The 17,116-nt window shown below is 35.4% G+C and overlaps 1 protein-coding gene across 3 annotated transcripts in view; it reads left to right on the top strand.

Moving 5' to 3' along the window:
* LOC144971181 (uncharacterized) overlaps positions 1 to 17,116 on the top strand; it is a 193,419-nt gene that overhangs the window by 72,079 nt on the left and 104,224 nt on the right. The window contains exon 1 of one of the 3 annotated variants that reach the window (XM_078911668.1): positions 14,510 to 14,694. The exons of the other annotated variants lie outside the window; for them this stretch is intronic. The gene's annotated coding sequence lies outside the window, so the exon portion shown is untranslated. Of the gene's footprint in view, positions 1 to 14,509; positions 14,695 to 17,116 lie in introns of those variants that run through there. 3 annotated transcript variants of the gene reach the window in all.

The following is a 17,116-nucleotide window of genomic DNA, read 5'->3' on the forward strand; positions in this document are numbered from 1 at the left end:
ATATTATATTTGTTATTTTGAATGTATAATGCAAACATTTGAGTGTATTCCTCTTTGTTGGATTTTGTGCTTTTGTCCGGATGAGACTTATAGGTGATCTCAAACTACATAAGTACATTGGTGGTATACGTGTTCGGATCAATAATGAATTTAACTTGGCACTATATCTTACCATTTTCATCCGATTTTATGTCAAAATACCGTGCATCGACTCTGTTCTTCAAAGGGAAATCTGGAATACCCTTTTGCCTTTGTTGATATGGATTTTTTAAAAATCAAGTGATGTCATGGTCTAATTGAGTCCTTAAGAGCTATCTCGACTACATTCATAAACCAAAGATGTGGAAATTATGGCGACCAGAATTTACTAGTTACTTTTAAAAATAAAGAACAAATGACGAATTGATTTCAGATGATGAGAATATAGAAAGATGAAGTTTAATGAGATGAATGTTCTTATAAATAAGTAATGATCACAGAGTTACAAATGATACGATGACAATATTACAAAACTTCTGGATCTTGAGGATAAAGGTGTGTCGACTAGTGAGGTCCTACTCCCAGGCAGAGGATATTTTTTATGACGCCCGGTTCCGACACTCCTGACAGTGGCTGGCAAAGGTAAACGGTCAAGTTCCCGGCGTCTTGATATTAGAATCAAATACTGAAGTTTGACCAACTTCCAATAGCAAGATAAAAATCTTTAAAATATAAATTATACGAGGAGTGGACTGGTCTGGTCGTCAGGGCACTAATTTGAAATGAAGTCAAAGAGAAGGCTATTAAAGGAGTAGTAATCTAATATTAGAAGGCAAAGTTTTTCCAAGCCTACTAAAATATAATATAGCTGGAGTGAGATGAACTCCGTTCTTACTAAAATAAAACTTTAATAAAATAAATGTGAATCATCGTTAATGTGACAACTGACTTTACCCCTGAATATTGGGAAAGTCTGTTATTGTTTGAAAAAAAAATGACACCGCGATACACCCTCCCCAATTAAAAAAAAAAACGGAAAAGAAAAGGAAAAAAAATCAAAATAAGAATGTATCGAATGTTCATATGTCACGGTTTCCATTTTTAATTTTTATTTGTTATTAACCATAAGCCAAATATAAACACAGCCTGATGACAAAAGAAACTTTTTGACAGAAACCGCCAATCCATTTTTTTCCAGCTAAAACATAATCGCCGACGAATTTTTGAATTTAAAAAAAAATGGAATAGGGAGACATTTTTTGAGGGGCCGTGGAGGGAGGGAGGGGGTGGGGGGAGGTTAATGAAAATCAAGACTCTTCCCCCATGTGTGCGCTCCCAAGGTTGCACTTCGAATAGGAAGTCATTGGCATTTCAAATACATCTGTATGGAATCTGTAATATTTGTACTCCACATTTCATTTGATTTAATATCGCAAGATCATTGTTGTTCGAAAACTATATTTGGTACATACTGGTATCTATAACCCCCTCCCCCCTCCTTTTATTAAAAAATAATCACACCGTTGTCTTTTAATCATATAGTTTCATAAGTATTTTTCTTCGCTTTAAAAATTACTAACTACATATAATTGGCTGAGAGGTGTGTAATTATTGACGAGAAACTTGAAAATTCCCATTTTCCAGCTTTTTCAAACTCTGAAAAAACACTCTTGTTTGTTTTGGCCAGAAAACCATTAACTCACATATCTTTAGATAAAAGTCACCCTCACTTTACCGATGGTTACAAACCGGAGACTTCTGGAAGCTTCGAATCTGAAATGTGTTGGCAAATCGGAAACATCTCAATCTATTGATATATTGGGTAAACGTGTTCTGGTCACCAAAAGAATGAAAATATGTTTCGTCAAAGTACAGACTGTACATCGACCCGTCTGTCTGATCCAACTTCCTTCCAGCCTCTTCGCATTTGTCCTACTCCTTTGTCCAAACAAATCAGCTTAAAAATTAAAACCCAAAAGCAAAGTCGTGAGTGTTGATTATTTCAAGACCTATAAGTATAGGTAAAGCCCCCCCCCCCCCCCCCCCCCCCCCCCTCCACTCCCCCCCCCCCAACCCACTTCCATTCCCTTCCCGGTCATTCCCCACCCTCTATTCTCAGTAAATCGATTTGACTGCTATCTATATCTGTCACTCTGTCTTCTACATAGGACCTACTTGCCCAATCGTGAATAGGCAGCTTGAGTTGCATTCTCATTGTTTTTATTTGTCTTGAGTTCAAATCCGGTGTATACAGAGGCTTTGAATTAAATCTAGAAGATTCAGGCCTGAGTTATTATAACGTACTTTTAAGGAATATAAAGCAGAACGGATGAGTTGCTGGATTAATAACATATAATATAGTAATTGGAACTCAATTGGAACACTTGGGTTATTGCTCTATTGTCATTGATTACCAATGCCCAGCTATTTTTGTTGTTGTAAATAACATGTGTCTGTCATCGTAGAGAAAGAAACCATAAAAACTTATTGGCACACTGAAATCTAATCAAAAGATGAGGTGTAAGAAATGGATCAATCAAGACACTTTTGTTTTATTTCAAAATAACTTAAACCGATCAATACGCACACAATGTGACTAGGGAGAAACGGCAACGAAGAGCTTTCCAGAAAACAAGTTACAGTTTCTTTTATAACGATCTATGTGTTCACTGTTGTGTTAGGAAAAAATAACAAAATACTTCAAAGCAAATTGAACTTCTTTTTCATATAAAGAGATTAACTCAAAAACATTAATCTGGGAGCTAAGCATGCGTTAGAAACAAGGTTTAAAATCACTCTTCAAATTTATGTCATAAAAAAAAGCGAAACTAAAAAAAAATAACAAACCCCGAAAAGCAACGACAAAATAAAAAAACAAAAACAAATCAGAACAAAACAAAACAAAAAAAAAGCCAAAAAGAAAAATAAAACAACCAAATTCTCTATTTCCCACGGTTTAGAGTTACAAACTTTTGGGCTTATGCAGAAAATCCAGCTACTCTTATCATGATCATGAAAAGCAACAACAGTTTACTCACTTATTAAATTCCTCTCTTTAGACTTGGCCAACTATCACCGCTGAGGAAACAGTGACAGCAGCTTTGTAATCAGCCAAAACAATGATTAACAAATTAACTGCCATACTCTGAAAAGACACGTATTAATAAATTTGGCCAGAAAATTGGCCTTCAAATATCGATTGATTTAAAATAAACCTCATCTTGGCAAAAACGCTAAGATCTGGGACCTCGCGCGATTTTTTGCCAAATAACGAAAATGTGTAGCCAATATGTGACACTATATCTTTTGTATTTAATTCCCCTATCTCCCTTTCCATTAATGACAGTTACAAGAAAAACAAGAGAAATGAAAACGAGGCGATACTAGTTAGAATTAAAGCTACATTTCTATAGGTTCTTTACCCCTTCATTTAGTGAATCCTTTGAAACCACCACTTAATAGTAAGCATTATTTACTATGGTCTTCTTTTCTTCACCACAGTTCGTCTATAATTACTTCCAATAAGTATCGTTAAATTGCTGTTTACTGAAATAGTAACAATGGTTATGGAGAGAGTTATACAAGAGTTTTGATAATGTTGTTGTTGTGGATGATGATGACGATGATGACGACGATGACAACACTGATGAGAGATATGAGAAGTGTGGTGAGGAAAAGCAAGAGGGGGTGGAGAAAAACGAAGAGAGCGTAGAGGAGATTGAGGAGATGATGATGGCATGTCGGAGGTGAAGATAATGAACGATTAACCACAACCACTACTACTACTACTACTACTACTACTACTACTACTACTACTACTACTACTACTACTACTACTACTACTACTACTACTACTACTACTACTACTACTACTACTACTACTACTACTACTACTACTACTACTACTATTACTACTACTACTACTACTACTACTACTACTACTACTACTACTACTACTACTACTACTACTATTACTACTAATGTGATGCTACAACTAATAGAACTTCCTGTGACCTGCAACCTGCAACCATTTGTTTTTACCATAAAACTCATTTCACTATATTTTTATAGTCTCCTATTGTCTTCTCCAGCTTCTTATTGATTTTCAATAGCCACCCCTCCCCCGCTACCGCCCTTTTTACCCACCTACTTCTCTTCCTTTCTATTTTTGTGATTCCTTGTTATAATTTTTTACCATTCATTGGTAACCACCACCAACACCTCTCTCTCTCTCTCTCTCTCTCTCTCTCTCTCTCTCTCTCTCTCTCTCTGTGTGTCTTTCTTTCTTTCTCTCCCCGCCCCCCCTCTCTCTCTCTCTCTCTCTCTCTCTCTCTCTCTCTGTCTTTCTTTCTCTTCCCGCCCCCTCTCTCTCTTTCTCTCTCTCTCTCTCTCTCTCTCTCTCTCTCTCTCCCTCTCTCTCTCTCCACCCGTCACCGCTCTTCCTCTAGTGCATAACTTGTAATTCTATACAGGCTGTCATAGTCTGTCATATTTCATTCCTGATCCTGGAACAATCTGTATCAACCATTACCATCCATACAGTCACGTCTTGATTATGCGAACATCTCTATCCTCAGTATTTTGCCCTGATTATCGAGACATTGATAATAAATAATTTAAATACAAGACAAGTCCCGTTTCATCTTATTATGTCTGATCACCCAAATTATTTAAGTTTCGCCGTTTTCATGGAAATAGTATAAAAACAACAAAAATTATGTTCTCAACTATTACATTATTCGACCAAGACGTTTCATCTCATCTACTGTTCGGTTTCAGGGGATCGCATAATGGAGATGTGACTGTAGTTAGACTGCGATTAGAAATATTCTATGTTTTGAAAGCGTCGTTTTGACAATGGAGCAGGAGATAACATTTTGATTTGATTTACTCTGAGGTTGGGGTGAACGACCTTGCAGAGATATTATGAGCATAATGATATGACTTACTTCTTGACTTAGATGCCTTTCGCGTCTCGACCGAAAGATCGGGTCGCCTTGGCTGTTTCCAGTATTTCCTGTGTGAGGTGTCTCCAATATTGCCGGTCCTCTGCTAGGGTTCTCAGATTTTCAAGGTCCCCTGCCGTTATGAGACTAATGCTTTGTCCAAGTGTTGTGAGGTTTTTGTTTAGGATCACGGGGAGTGTTGTGATCGGTCTTCCTCTGAAAAGGTTCCCGTGTTTTTGGAAGTATCCCGACATGGCTTGGTTTGCTGGTATGTTTTTGTCCCTGCGTAGTATGTGACCGAAAAGTTGCCATCGTTGTTGTAAAATGTCAAGGGAGATTGGTCTTTCTTTTGTGATCTTATAGAGTGATTCATTTGAGATCTTTTTGGGGTATTTGATGTCCAGTACCCTTCTTAGCTGTGTGCGATGGAAGGCATCCAGATGTTCTTCTTCGGATTTTGTCAACGCCCAAGTGCCGCAGTTATACAGAAGTACCGGTTTTACAAGAGCATGGTACAGTTTCAGTTTGGTTTTTCTCTTTATTTTGTCACCTCTAATCCATACATTGGTGAGTTTACTGAGTGCGGCGTTTGATAGCTGTTTTCTTCTTTGTACATCCTCGGTGTCTCCAATTAGTGAGCCGACTTTCTTTGTTCTTTTCCATTCCTCTTTGTTCCTCGATATTGTTGTAAATTCGGTTTTATTGGCATTGACTTGGAGGTTATATTTCATGAGGGTATTTTGTATGATGTCTATATTTGCTGGTGTTGATCCAATAAAATCGACATCATCTGCATAGGCGATTTCTCTAGGGATTGCATTCTCAATATGAGTCGTTGGTTTTGGAATGACTTTTCGAACTTCTTTCAGAGCGTGTTCTAAGTATATTGTGAACAGAATCGGGCTCAGACTATCTCCTTGGGGGGTCCCGATGTTACTTTCGAACTGCGTCTGTTTTGTGGCCCCGTATATCCTTGGTTGTATCTTTGTGTTGCTGAGGAGAAATCGGATTATTCGGAGCTCGTCTTCGTCTACTATTTCTGTTAATATCTCCAAAAGTTTTCCTCTGTCGATCGTATCAAAGGCTGCGGACATATCGATTCCGGATATTGTTATGGATATGTTTTCTTTGAGTGCCTTTGCTGCCAACCATTTATGTGTCCATACAACGTCCGATGTGCTTCGGTCTTGGCGAAACCCGCTTTGGCTATGTGATAGATAATTTTCTATTTTCGGTCTAATTCTGTTGAGGACAATAGTTGACAGTGTTTTTCTTATGGTATTCAGTAATGTTATTGGGCGCAGGTTGTTTACGGGTCCTTTCGTTTTTCCTGGTTTTTGTATTGTAATTAGGACACCGCTGTTTATGTCCAGTCTTTGTGTGTTGAGAATGTTTTGTTCATTATGTTTGCAATGCTCAGATCCAGGGAGAGGGTACCGCATTTCAGCAATTCAGCGGGAATTTCATCTTCGCCTGGGGATCTGTTATTGTTTAGGCACTTTATGCTATTTCTAACTTCAGTTGTTGTGATGCGGTTGTTTAGGTCTCTAGGGTTTCCTGAGAAGGGCGATATTTGTGAGACTTGTTTGTGAAATTTCTGCTGGAAGTGGTCAGTTACAATGTCAAGGATATCGTTGGGATTTGTTGTCTGTTTGCCAAATTTATCCTGTAGTTTTGGGTTCTCGAATGGTTTTCGGTTCAGAGATTTCGTCGCTTTGAACATAGACGATGCGTTATTTTTGGACTTTTCTATGTCTTCCACTTTTTTGTCTAATTCCTCGTTTCTGTGTTTTATTGTAAGTGATCGAATTGAATGCAGTATTTTGTTTCGTTCCGTTTTCAGGTTTATTATTTCTTCCGAGTCTTTCGTGTTTTGTATCCTGATCCTAAGTTCTTTTTGTTGCCGCGATAGATCGTTAATAGCGATGTTAGGCGTTCGATTTGGTTTGTTCTTAGTTGTATTAATAGAGCCTGCACTTTCTTCCCCCGCATATTTCATTGCCGCTTGCGTCTCTTTCCATTCATTGTTTGGATTACTGTTTTGCTTTATTTTCCATAGACTTGAGTTAAGTTCATATTGGTAATGAATGCGACATTCTCGCTCATTTACTATTTTTGCCGTGTTTATTTTGACTGCCGTTTTACCTTTCTGTCTTCGTTGTCTGTACACATTTATGTTGAAATTCGTTTTTACAAGTTTGTGATCGGATGTTAGCAGTGTACCACCGTATGATCGCGAGTTGGTTGAGTAGTGTTTATGGCGGTGTCGACATATGATATAGTCTATTTGGTTGTGTATTGTTATCATTTTGTCTTGGGTTTGGTCTTTCCTTTGTCCTACCCATGTTGTCTGGTGTCTTGATGGGTGGTTGAAAGCACTGTTTGTTATGAAAAGTTTTCTCTGTTCACAGAACTGGACTAATTTTTCTCCGTTATCGTTACGTTTTCCTTTTGAGTATGATCCTAAACATAGTGTGTCACTGTCGAGACGTTTTCCTACTTTGGCATTAAAATCTCCAGCAATTATTAATATTGATTTGTTTCCTATTTTGTTCAGTGTATCGTCTAGGTCTTTGTAAAATTTATCAGTTTCCTCTGGGTATTGTTTTGCGCGTTGACTTGTTGGTGCGTAAACATTTACGATTGAGATAGTGAACGTCTTCTTACCGTGATCGTCTTTGTTATCGTTATTCTGGTTCCTTGAATTGATCTTACACTTAAGCTCAAGAACACATATTCTGTCCGAAACATTCCATTCGTCACTAGTCAAATCCCTGCAGTTTTTATTTATGAGAAATCCACATCCATAGTGAGGTGAACTGGAAGCAAAGCACAGCAGTCTGTGACCATTTATTGTTTGGTCGACGCCATCTTGGATCTTCGTCTCTTGTAAACACAACACATCGATTTTATAACTTTCTAAATCTTGACACAGTTGTTCCTTTCGAATGTTACTTTTAATAGATCTTAAGTTAAAAGTTCCAATATTAAGATTAGTCCACATCAGGTAAAAATTAAAGATTCCACACAGTGAATAAATGGAAACATAAGACTATCCACTGAGCCGAAGCTCAATGTCAACAGGTGTCAGCCATGTTGTCCGGAATATATATATATGACCCACCATCTCGAGCCGGTATCATGCCGGATTGAATCAGATGCTGAAAACGGTATAGTCTAAAATAGTAACCCATACTGATGTTGTGCGAAAAGGTAAAATGCTGGTATATTCTATCCGCCAGATGAATTGTACTAACACACACAACTGTTAACGTTTATAGTCTGTTAGGGGGAACTTAAGTGAGAACTAATCACCCAGCTGGCGGTTTAAAAACAATAACAAAGAGCTGAGTGACATCAACTTTATTTGTTCTATATCTATATATTAAATATGAATATGATGCATAGTATGAAGAAAGAGGGTTTATTTAACTACTTCGTGATTCATTATTTTGTTTCATATTTCATATTGTTTCATAGTTCCTATTGATTAAGCGACACATTTCGTCATTTATTCCTGAGATTGTGATGGAATTGGTGGTGATGATAAGTGTTGGAGAAATAATTATGGCGACAATGATACGGATGATGATAAAATTAATGGCCATTATGATGATATTCATGATAATGAATGGTAATACGATTATCACATTGTATTGCCAAGGGGAATAAATCAACAAAAAACCCCCAAAAAAACTCACATTATTGATCATCTGCATTCCTTCCCTTGTACTTTTATACTATAAGACCCAAACATCCGGTTTTATCTGATATAATATGTTTTGCTGTCATCCTTTGGTCTACACAAAATAATGATCGGCTAAAAGTACTCATCGGATCTTTCAAAGGTATATATATATATAAGGCGTAAGTTATAGTTATATACGCCTGAGTGAAAGACCGCCTAACCTCTGAAAGAGGTCGGCCACATGACAAAAGAACAAATGTTGGAGTTTTTTCCCTGAGAGAAAATCGGTATTATCTATCTTTATCTTTTCAGATATGATTTTATTTCATTTTAATATTATTCCTACATTTTCTGCCTGTTCTGACAATGTTATAGGCGCTTATTTTGTAACAATCTGAGTCGACGTATACTTATTTGCTGGTCCGATAATTCAATTGTTATGGGCTTATTGTTGTAATGGAAATACTCTCAAACCGACGCAAACGGACGTTGTCCATTACAACAATGTTAAACAAAGCCCATAATTGCGTTCAGGTATCAGACCTGCCACTGTGTTCATCGAGATATTATGAGTGTTTCCATATTTTTCGGGGAGATCCTGTGGCAATCTTGGTGTGGGACTTGAAAGTGGTTTCAGGCTAGTACAAGGATATATCGCTGTAATATATACTTTTGATCTATGTTCGTTGCTTGATAGATAGATCTAAATCTTTTAACTTTTCTATCATCGTCCTTTTGACTGCTGCTGAAATGATACACGTTTCGCAAGTGTCTTAAAGTGTAAAGCGCCCATAAAAACAAACGTTTAAAATAATAATATTGTTTTCCGCTCTCAGTGAACTACGAAGGGGAACAACTCAAAAATATTTCTTAAAAGCTTGCATTTTTCTGATTTATCCCGCTTGGTATGACAAGTTGTATGCGAAAGAAACCGCGTTCACTGTCGTGCATAACATTGGTGTATTTTTTTTTTTTTTTTGGATCATTCAAACGTTACGGTAAGGCTGATTGTTTGTTGTACAGGGTTTCCATTTTTGTTGTTGTTATGGCATTCAGAAACTACCTGAAAAAATAATCTGTTAAGTTCAATTCAATATTCAATCCTGCTGTTTAAATCAAAACCGTCCAAAATTCATAAAGCTTAGGAATCCTTTGTGCCATTTTTTTTCTTTGCTCAAATTTTAAAATATTATTCAGTTATGCATTTTATATCTTTTCGTTGTTATTTTTCTACTTGATATAGAATAATCTAATTAAGATATCACACAAATGGGTGTTATAACCCAAGCCAATTTGGTCCTATAGTTGTCTGATGAGATTGTACATAGCCTTCTGGGATTTAATGGGCCTTGGGATAGCCAAAACTATATTCAAGCGTTGCTAAATAGAATTTAAATTTAAAAATCACACATTAAAGTCGAATAGCAAAAACACGAAAATAAAATATAAAAGAAAAAAAAAACCCTCAAACAACAACGGGCAACAACATAAAAGCAACAAAACAAACAAACATCGACAACAAAAAACAATGAGAATATCAACAAAGCTGATATATATATATATATATATATATATATATATATATATATATATATATTATATTATATATAAATATAAAATATAATTATATATATTATATATATACATATATATATATATATATATATATATTATATATATATATATATATATATATATATATATATATGGGGAGAGGGGAGGGAGGCTCTAGGAGTGACAAATTGATTGAGATTTAAAATATGTAAAATGAGCGATGGAGAAAGTACAGGCATGCTTGAGAGAGAGAGAGAGAGAGAGAGAGAGAGAGAGAGAGAGAGAGAGAGAGAGAGAGAGAGAGAGAGAGAGAGAGAGAGAGATCGATATCCTGAATGTAAATAGAGTGTTCGAGAACAGCCAAGTTATGTGAGCTTGTGAGGGGAATGGATGAGGACAGGAAGTGGATGATGGGCGTTCCGATTGTGGAGAAAGACTGGTGGTTTGGGTGTGTAATCTGTTTGATACTTCATCTCGTCTCTGGCGCTGTCTAATTTGTCTATTTCACTGGCCCCTGTTGCCCTCTTATCCTACTCCTACGTATTCATTATCTCCTTTCAATGCTGACAAGCAGACAGAAATAAAAACACAGGCAATTTGATAAAATATATCGATATCTGCTGAGTAAATAAAGATGTCGAGATCAGATAGTTGCCTTGTTATTTGTTAAGTCTTTATTAATTTAATGGCGCTTCTTCTTCCTTCTTCTTCTTCATCATCATCATCATCATCATCATCATCTTCTTCTTCTTCTTCTTCTTCTCCTCCTCCTCCTCCTCCTCCTCCTCCTCCTCCTCCTCCTCCTCCTCCTTCTTCTTCTTCTTCTTCTTCTTCTTCTTCTTCTTCTTCTTCTTCTTCTTCTTCTTCTTCTTCTTCTTCATCATCATCATCGTCATCGTCATAATATCATCATCATCATCATCGTCATCATCATCGTCGTCGTCATCGTCGTCGTCGTCGTCGTCATCATATATATATATATATATATATATATATATATATATATATATATATATATACATACAGTCCCCTCCGTATATGTTGCGATTAACCGAAGTTGAGTTTCCTGTCCACTATTACAACATTTACACAAATATGGTAAACTCAAACCAGTTGCTGTAAACATTTTTCTGAGTCCACCACAGACTGAGAAATTTGATTGGAATAAAAAATATATGGCAGCCCTGTATAGATTTTGACAAGAAAAAGCAACTTTGAGGCAAGCCGACAGCTTAAGATTGGATTCATTTTCACTTTTTTTTTCTCAACATTTGTAAGAGTCCAAGAGATTAGCCGTGATGAGAGACAATAAGCTCTCACCAAACCCGTTGGTCACAATGTACAGTTGTCAATCACAAAACAAAGGATATCATCGCTCAGTCTCTCCTCACAACTGTCATCGTCTTCCTGTTGTCTAAACTATGCTCTCATATCTAATTGTCACAGATGACCACACAAACACGTACCGCAAAGCTCTGCCCTCTTTTATCTTTAATAGATAGGTGACACACGACTATAGCACCAAAACCGGCCCCCCGTAGTTTGTTGCAATTAACAAGTGACTTTTATATAGAATTAATTCCGTTTCTTGGGAAATGTTGCGGATAACCGAAAGTTGCAATTAAACCGAGTTGCGATTATCCGGGGTGGACTGTCAGTTGTGATCTCGGGCGGCCACAACCCCCCCCCCCCACCCTCATAATAAAAAAAAAAAAAAAACAACAACAAACAAACAAAACAAAAAAACAACAACAAACAAACAAATGAAAACCCAAGAACACGCCGCTTTTGTCGGCTTGTGTCTCCAATACTTTTAATTTCTTTCAAATTCTTAACACAAATCAGACAAATCTTTATACGTAGACTGTCCACAATTTCATGAATATGAATTGAGGAACAGAAAAAATATAATGATTTTTCAAAACCGTGTTCAGAAATACAATATCAGAGAAAAATGACGCAACATTGCAGAGAGTAAAATGGCGATGATCTTAACATTTGTTGCCATTTTAAGAAAACATTAATTATGTCACCTTAAACATTATTTTCATCATAATTCTCCTCATCGTGTAAGAAATCCGTCAATATAGCACACTCACACTCATCAACAGCACCCCGCCCTCTTTAATGACACCAACGTAGTCTCTTTTTCCAACGTGAAATGTACTTCTGAATTTCCTCAATTGTTAAATCCTCCCTAACAATTCCTTCTCTCAAGGTTTCTTCTATGAATGCGGATCTTTGTCGACTATAAACCTGCTTGGTCAAAGAATTCAAAATTGCGTAATCCATTGGATTCAGGCTGGGTGATTGAGGCGGCCAGTTGTCTTTTTCTATGAAATGAATGAATACTCTTACCCTGAAGAAAAAGTTGTGTTCATTTGCTCATATGCGATGCAGCACCATCTTTTTTTTTTTTTTTTAAAAAGGAAATTAATTTCTTCCTGGATAAAGGTGTTCGCAAAAGATTTTCTTACAATAGTTTTATTTTGTTGTGTCAATGAAGTGTATTTGGGTCTTGCCATTCCATGAAATATCAGCTGAAACAATTATTTTCTTTAACAAACGATTGTTCATGCTACTGGTATTCGTGATTTTTCTGTCCCTACACTACATCGTTATGACTAATTTTATGCATTTCTAACATAAAATCCTTTTTGTCATGTTATCGCCATTTGTAGGAAACATATTGAGTAGCTTCATCGCTCTGTTTTTTGTTGTTTATTCAACACACTGTTAGGCTATCTTGATGTTCTTTCCCTCTTAAATGATTTGGAATTTAGTTCTTTTCGTAATGCATTGTGCACAGAAGTTTCCCAGGTGTTCTTTAACATATTACAACGCGCAAGTAACACAATGGATTGCGTCAGCTTTTCGATATCGAAATTTTTAGGTGGTGTTACTAGATTTTATATTATCAAAACAAAAAAAAACAAAAAAAGTCGTAAATCTAACTATTTTTATATTTTGCCATTCTATTAATAAAGAATAGTTCTAACTAATACAAATTTGAAAAAGATATCTTTTGAACTTTTTAGAAATAAATGAACAGCGGCGTGTTTTTGTTTTGTAACTGCCCGATATAAATATTATTTGTACAATAGATTAACCACCAGCGCACGTATTTCCTGTTTATCTAATGTCTCAACGATACATTTTGGTGCCGTTTCTTCGGTCATGAGATATAATAATAATAATAACAATAATAATAATAATAATAATAATAATAATAATAATAATAATAATAATAATAGTAATAATAGTAATAATAATAATAATAATAATAATAATAATAATAATAATAATAATAATAATAATAATAATAATAATAATAATAATGATGACAAACATGACTGGCTTATTTCCAATCACCGTAAGTCGCAATAAATGAGATTGATAGTTGTGGATGATATGCCCCAAAATGCAAGTAACCAAACTTGGTATCTTATACCTAGTCCAGCTACGTCTGATCGAATCGGGATTAAATCTATACTTGAATAAGTTGGAAAATGGAAGATTTCAGTTAAACCAAGACCAAGATACTGGATCTTTTTTTATTACTTATTATGGGAGTATTAATTAAGATTATCAATTGTATACTAGAGTATTCTGTATTATTTTGGAGTGATTATGATGCTGACAAATGAGTGAATCATACGGTTGATATTGCCTTCTGCCCTCAGCAGTTATACTACCTAAAGGTTGCTGTTTTATTAATTTTTTTTTTTGGTTCTAAATGGGCGCCTTTGAATGTCTTCTTTTGAAATATTCCTTCCACCTTCAACTTAATGGCCGTTTGCGATTTCATGTCTCCCACTTCTTTATGTAATGTATCGTCACAAAAGAAAGGGAAGTACACATATCCTCGTAATGACCTTAGTGTGTTTTATATTCCTTTTACAATTTATTAGACTTTTGAAGCCGTTCACTTCTATCGGAGTTCCTTATTTCAGACATTCTGGTGTTTATTTACTTCATAGCCACCAAATCAACGCGTTAGTAATTTAATACAGGGGGAAGATTTAACTTTCCAGGATTTTGAAAATCCATAACGCTTGTGTGCTCTTTCACATTACACTTCAACTTTTTTAGCTTCTGTACCGAGCTGAACGTAAGAGAGAATTGCACTCTGAAAAAAACATGTATTTATAATATTAGTCAGAAAACTCGTCCTTCAAAAATTAATCGATTAAAATGACCCTCATGTGGGAAAAATTACCCTCTCAAACTTCGCGAAGTCCCGGGTTGGAGGGGTTTTTTTCCAAGGTGAGGGTCATTTTAATCGAACGATATTTGAAGGGCGGGTTTTCTCACCAACATTTGAAATTACGTGTTTTTCCAGAGTGCGGCAGAGAAGCCATTCCAACTACGAAAACATGATTCACAGAGAAATCGAGTCGAATAAAAGAACTATGTGAGATAATTTGGAGCTTGGAAATGTAAAATTGTGAAGTATTGTTTTGTTGATTGATTGATGTTTAGGTGGTCTCCACTTAATTGACAACCAGGCGACAGGGAGCATGTTCGGTGAGTCATTGGTGACAATAACATCTTAATTCGCTTAATGTTTAAGCTTTATCATAACAATCTTTAGTAAAATACGTTTCACGCACTGGAGTCCGGTAATCAGAAAGCAAGAAAAACGGATGCTCATTTAATTTGGGAAGGGAAACACATGCGGAGTATTTTTTGGTACATTATAATGCTATGTTTCAGATGCCTTTCACCTTACCTTAATATTCTCTAAAATTGTTTAGTATACGTTTTCTTTGCTTTACAACAGCAATCATACATATTATGCTTATGATTTCATGTTTTATACAAAATTCACGTATTTATAGAATTCTACCCATTATTCCTATCTATTCAGCTGGCAAACCAAACAACCAAAGAAACAAACAAACAAAACAAACAAAAAGCCCCCCAAAATAAAACAAACTAACAAACAAAATGTAGATTTTAATTTCTTGACAAAATAATATGCCTTCATTTCATGAATTGCTTAAACCCTTTTTTGTTTTATACTTGTCCTAGGGTGTTTTTAAAAAAAATGCTATTTGAAAAGCTGTTAGCGCAAATATTGTTTTTGTTTTACAGACCTGACTTATTTTTGTTTAGCTTTACTTAAAAATTGCCTGTGCAGTCTATTCTGGCAGTATAGCGAGATTGTGTAAGAATCGATTATTTGGCTTATTGTCGTTAAATATGCACAGTGGCATGTGGAGATTAATAATTAGATTCCACCTTACAAGTCTGATTTGGGTTTGTATTTGGAACACTCGCAAAGCGAACGGTATAGTGATTTATACAAAAGCTCCAATTTATGAGAATTAACTAATAATAATAATAATAATAATAATAATAATAATAATAATAATATATTATATTATGATTATATATATGATTATATATTATATTATTATTATATTATTATTATTATTATTATTATTATTATTATTATTATTATTATTATTATTATTATTATTATTATTATTATTATTTATTATTATATTATTATTGTTATTATTATTATTATTATTATTATTATTATTATTATTATTATTATTATTATTATTATTATTATTATTAAATTTCGTCATTAGAATTGATATTGCTCGAGTCAGAGTTTCGGTTGCCCAAACACCATTTAACACTCCTTTGTTTTGCTCGGTAGTCAACTTGTTTCTGATAATTCACGCCCAGTTTTCCTTCTTATAATGGACTCCCCCACCTCTCAAATTGCCATTAAAAGCACTTTAACATTTTAAAACTCGGTCCCAAAGAACTCATCTCTTTGTTATTGTTTTTAGACAGCCAATTTTATGAATAGTTCTCACTTAATTCCATTAACCAGACTATAAAGTTTCAGGTTACACATAAGTTTTATATGTTAGTATGTTATCCGGCTGATGGATGTTGTGAGTAATTTAACTAAACGCATAGCACCAATTAAGTTTTAATTTACGCTCTAAGCGCATTGCATGATGTCAACACATCAACACTTCATAAATGACGAATGCTATTAAAAAGTTTTCCGACAGTCAACAATGTTTTACCGGCCATATTGTATTCATTTTTCATCTTAAGAAAATATTGAGACTAATGGTTTCAACTTTGCTCCTCTCACAGCGAGACTTGAACCCGAGACCTACAGGTCACAAGCCGAATATCTTACCTCTAGACCATAAAGCCGCTCAGTATTTATGGTCGATCAAATATATCTATGTGCTACCCGTATCCCCGTTAGTCAGTGACCTATACAATACTTCACTTAGTTCCTGGCCCTTCTACCCAAAGGGATAGTACGGCTATTTGGCCTTATCTGAGCACACCATCTCGCAAACATAGAACCTCAGGAAATGGCAACCCTAATGAGGAGACTCATTTACATTTTCTTCACACCCGGGCAATATGGTTTTTTTGTGTGTTCGTACCGTCGTCTCCGATCGCCTTGGTACAAAAACACCCAGGACTTGCAAAGCTGACTGCATGTTTCGCGGTCAACTAACAATCATTCAATCATTCACTCATTCATCCTCTATTCACTCAGCAAGTCACCTAGCATGTTAGAATACACAACCATATATATATATATATATATATATATATATATATATATATATATATATATATATATATATATACCTTTGTTAATTGTTAGAAACCTCTTCCGACGCTCATTACCAACTCTCTCATTCAATCTCCAACTTTATCATGCGTTCACCAACTTATTCAATTTACCTCCCGTTTCACATAATCAAACACCCATACTCACTGTCGCCCTTTCTCACAATCACTCTTTCGCCCAGTCATTCACTTTCTCAATTCCATTCATTCACTCTATCTGCTCGCTCACAAATTTACGCACTCACCACCCAACAACCTACTCACTTATTCAATATCCTATACCACTCACTTCACTTACTTGGGCTCACTCACTCACTCACTT

This window comes from Berghia stephanieae, chromosome 4 (assembly GCF_034508935.2).
Source record: "Berghia stephanieae isolate SIO BIC M18660-M18661 chromosome 4, UCSD_Bste_1.3, whole genome shotgun sequence".
Lineage (NCBI taxonomy): Eukaryota > Metazoa > Mollusca > Gastropoda > Nudibranchia > Aeolidiidae > Berghia > Berghia stephanieae.